General features: G+C 44.5%; 1 non-coding gene across 1 annotated transcript; it reads left to right on the top strand.

Moving 5' to 3' along the window:
* Positions 1-3,038: 3,038 nt before the first annotated feature.
* Positions 3,039-3,145, top strand: LOC121436915. Its single transcript, XR_005972879.1, has one exon. It is a non-coding gene; the product is annotated as a U6 spliceosomal RNA (small nuclear RNA).
* Positions 3,146-4,581: the final 1,436 nt, after the last annotated feature.

Below are 4,581 nucleotides of genomic sequence, written 5' to 3'. Positions count from 1 at the left end.
AATTTCCTGAGAAACCGAAACACTGCTTTCCAGAGTGGTTGCACAAGTTTGCATTCCCACCAGCAATGGGTGAGTGTACCCCTTTCTCCACAACCTCTCCAGCAAAGGCTATCATTGGTGTTTTTTATTTTAGCCATTCTGACAGGTGTAAGGTGGTATCTTAAAGTTGTCTTGATTTGCATTTCCCTGATCGCTAAGGAAGTTGAGCATGACCTTAAGTGTCTTTTGGCCATTTGAAGTTCTTCTGTTGATACATATTAGAGTATTACTCAGCAGTAAAAAACAAGGACTTCTTGAATTTTGCATACAAATGGATGGAAATAGAAAACACTATCCTGAGTGAGGTAAGCCAGACCCAAAAAGAGGAACATGGGATGTACTCACTCATATTTGGTTTCTAGCCATAAATAAAGGACATTGAGCCTATAATTCATGTTCCTAGAGAAGCTAAATAAGGTGAATCCAAAGACAAACACATAGGCATCCTCAGGAATATTAACCTTCATCAGGCGATGAAAGGAGACAGAGACAGAGACCCACACGGGAGCACCGGACAGAAATCTCAAGGTCCAAATCAGGAGCAGAAGGAGACAGAGCACGAGCAAGGAACTCAGGACCATGAGGGGTGCACCCACACACTAAGACAATGGGGATGTTCTATTGGGATCTCACCAAGGCCAGCTGGCCTAGGTCTGAAAAAACATGGGATAAATCCGGACTAGCTGAACATAGCGGACAATGAGGAATACTGAGAATTCAAGAACAATTGCAGTGGGTTTTTGATCCTACTGCACGTACTGGCTTTGTGGGAGCCTAGGCAGTTTGAATGCTCACCTTACGAGACCTGGATAGAGGTGGGCAGTCCTTGGGCTTCCCACAGGTCAGGGAACCCTGATTGCTCTTCGAGCAGATGAGGGGGGGGGACTTGATCGGGGGAGGGGGAGGGAAATGGGAAGCGGTTGTGGGGAGGAGGCAGAAATCCTTAATAAATAAATAAATTAAAAAAAAAGAAAAAAAAAGAATAACTGGTGCTGATTTATCCCATGCTTTTTCAGACCTAGGCCAGCTGGCCTTGGTGAGTTCCCGATAGAACATCCCCATTGTCTCAGTGTGTGGGTGCACCCGTCGTGGTCCTGAGTTCCTTGCTCGTGCTCCGTCTCCTTCTGCTCCTGATTTGGACCTTGAGATTTCTGTCCGGTGCTCCAATGTGGGTCTCTGTCTCTGTCTCCTTTCATCGCCTGATGAAGGTTAATATTCATGAGGATGCCTATGTGTTTGTCTTTGGATTCACCTTCTTATTTAGCTTCTCTAGGAACATGAATTATAAGCTCAATGTCCTTTATTTATGGCTAGAAATCCGGACTTGCTGAACATAGCGGACAATGAGGACTACTGAGAGCTCAAGAACAATAGCAATGGGTTTTTGATCCTACTGCACGTACTGGCTTTGTGTGAGCCTAGGCAGTTTGGATGCTCACCTTACGAGACTTGGATAGAGGCGGGCGGTCCCTGGGCTTCCCACAGGTCAGGGAACCCTGATTGCTCTTTGAGCAGATGAGGGAGGGGGACTTGATCGGGGGAGGGGGAGGGAAATGGGAAGCGGTTGCGGGGAGGAGGCAGAAATCCTTAATAAATAAATAAATTTAAAAAAAAAGAATAACTGGTGCTTTTAACCACCAAGCCCTCTCTCTATCCCCTATTTGTCCTAACTTAAAAAAAAGTAATAGAGCATTTCTTTGCTAAGTGTGTGAATTTTATTTTTATTTATTTTTATTCATCTATTGATTTTTACATTCCAGCCACAGCCTTTCCCTTCCTCAATAGCTTTCACCCCATTCCTTCTCCCCGTTTCCTCTCTCCTTAATTCCCCCACTTCTGTCTCCATCCAAGAAAGAGCTGGTCTCCCTGAGTATCAATAAAACATGGCATATCAAGTTGCAGTTAAGACTAAGCACCTCCCCATTTATTAAGGCTGGACAAGGTGACCCAGTATGAGTAGTGTCCTCAAAACCCGTACAAGAGTCAGAGATAGCACCTGTTCTCACTTTTAGGATTCCCACAAGAGGACCAAGCTACACAGTGGTAACAAATGTGCAAAGAGTTCCTAGCAGAGCCCCATGCAGGCTCCCTGGTTATCAGTTCAGTTGCTGTGAGCCCCTGTGAGCCCAGGTTAGTTGATAGTGTGAGCCTTCCCATAGTGTTCTTGACCGCTTTGGCTCCTACAATCCTTTCTCCTCCTCTGCAGGATTCCCAAACTCTGACTAATGTTTGGCTGTGGTTTGCATGTTTCCATCAGTTGCTAGATGATGCCTCTCTGGTGACAATTTGGGCTTGGCACCAGTCTAGTCCCAGGAGATAGACAGGTCAGGCTACTTATTCGCTATTGCTAAGAGTCTAAGCTGGGGTCCTCCTTGTAGACTCCTGGGAGATTCCCCTGCACCTGACCCTGAAATGTCCCCCCAGCAGTCTCCCTCATCATCCCCCCCCCAACCTGATCACTCATGTTTCCATCCCCACCTACCCTAAGTCCACTCACAAAATGCCTTCTATTTCCTCTTCCCAGGGAAATCTGCGTCCCCCTCACCATGAACCCTCCTTGTTACCTAGTGCTTTGGGTCTATGGATGGTAGTATAGTTAATTTACTTTACAGTTAATATTCTCTTATGAGTGAGTGGATGCCATGTTTGTCCTACCTCACTCAGGATGATTTTTTCTAGTTCCATCCATTTGCCTTCAAATTTCCTGGTGTTCTTGTTTTTAACACCTGAGTAGTACTCCATTGTGTAAATGTACCACATTGTCTTTATCTATTTCTCAGTTGAGGGGCATCGAGGTTGTTTTCAGGTTCTGGCTATTATGAATAAAGTATCTATGAGCATAGCTGAGCAGGTATCCTTGTGGTAGGATTGAGCATCCTTTGGGTATATGCCCAAGGGTGGTATAGCTCTGGGTCTTCTGGTAGACTGATTCCCAGTTACATGCCTAAAACTTAGCCATAACAACAGTTTAAACTTATTTGTATAAATATTTTACTCTGGTGCTCACTTTGACAGCACATATACTAAAACTGGAATAATACAGAGAAGATTAAAATGGTCCCTGCCCAAGAATGACATGCAAATTCATAGTGTTTGACAGTTTTCTAAAAAGATTTTGCTTGAAAATGCCATAATGGTATCTAATACTTTGTATATTAATTTCAAAATCTATTGGGAGCTCACCAAGGCCAGCTGGACTGTGACTGAAAAAGCATGGGATAAAACTGGACTCTCTGAGCATGGCGAACAATGAGGGCTGATGAGAAGCCAAGGACAATGGCACGGGGTTTTGAACCTACATAATGTGCTGGCTTTGTGGGAGCCTAGCCAGTTTGGATGTTCACCTTCCTAGAAATGGACGGAGAGGGGAGGACCTAGGACTTACCACAGGGCAGGGAACCCTGACTGCTCTTTGGACTGGAGAGGGAGGGGGAGAGGAGTGGGGGGAGGGGGAGAAGGGTGGGAGGAGGGGGAGAAGGGTGGGAGGAGGGGGAGGGAAATGGGAGGCTGGGAGGAGGTGGAAACTTGTTTTTTTTTCTCCTTTTCTCAATAAAAAAATGGAAAAAAAAGTTTTCTAGAAGCACAAGGAATATGAGAAGTAAACTATTACTTTTTTATTTTATGAGTCACTGATGAAAGACCCCAGCTTAGCTGCTGTAATGCCATTTTGCAAGGCTTTCACACAAACAAATGTAAGTTCAAGGTAAAGTTGGTACTCCTAGGCGGCCAAAACAGGATATCTGTGGTCAGACACCAGGCCTAGGAGGGGAACGAACAGTTCTGGGAAAAACTACATGTACCCTAGATAGGGCCAAGTCTGCTATTATTATCAGACCTTCATGTCTCTGGGAAACTTGTCCCCTAAATGAACCCATCGCCTCATTCGAACTGACCAATGAGATCCCTGTAACCATGCATTGCTTCTGTATGCCTGCTTTTGCCACCCTTGTCCTTTAAAAAGACCTTCTCCCAGCCTGCAGGCACGCAAGTCCTCCGAAAGGACTTTGCCGCCCACAGGTACCTGTGCCCACCCAATAAACCTCTTGCTAATTGCAGCCAGTGGTTTCGACTGTTCCTTGGGTTAGGGGTCTCCTCCTAAGGGAAGGACCACTCTGAGGGTCTTTCACTGATTAGATGTTAGGGAGAATGAATCATCATCATTGTCATCATCATCACCATCATTATCATCATCATCATCATCATCATCATCTTATTATTATTATTATTATTATTATTATTATTATTATTATTATTATTAGTTTTTCGAGATAGGGTTTCTCAGTAGCTTTGGAGCCTGTCCTGGAACTAGTTCTCGTAGATCAGGCTGGCCTCAAACTCACAGAGATCCGCCTGCCTCTGCCTCCTGAGTGCTAGGGTTAAAGGCATGCACCACCACCGCCCGGTGAGAATGAAATTTAATAAATCAAAGTTCAGCAAAATATCTTTAAAATGTGCTGTATGACTGAAAATTCAGTGACACAATTTTCTGAGAACATGCATCTATTTAGATACATGAATTTTTATAAGGTTTCATTTTCAGCT

The sequence above is a fragment of the Microtus oregoni genome, unplaced genomic scaffold (genome assembly GCF_018167655.1).
Source record: "Microtus oregoni isolate MIOR12 unplaced genomic scaffold, Mior012 000050F_006, whole genome shotgun sequence".
In the NCBI taxonomy this organism is placed as follows: domain Eukaryota; kingdom Metazoa; phylum Chordata; class Mammalia; order Rodentia; family Cricetidae; genus Microtus; species Microtus oregoni.
This window is presented reverse-complemented; position numbering and strand designations above follow the sequence as displayed.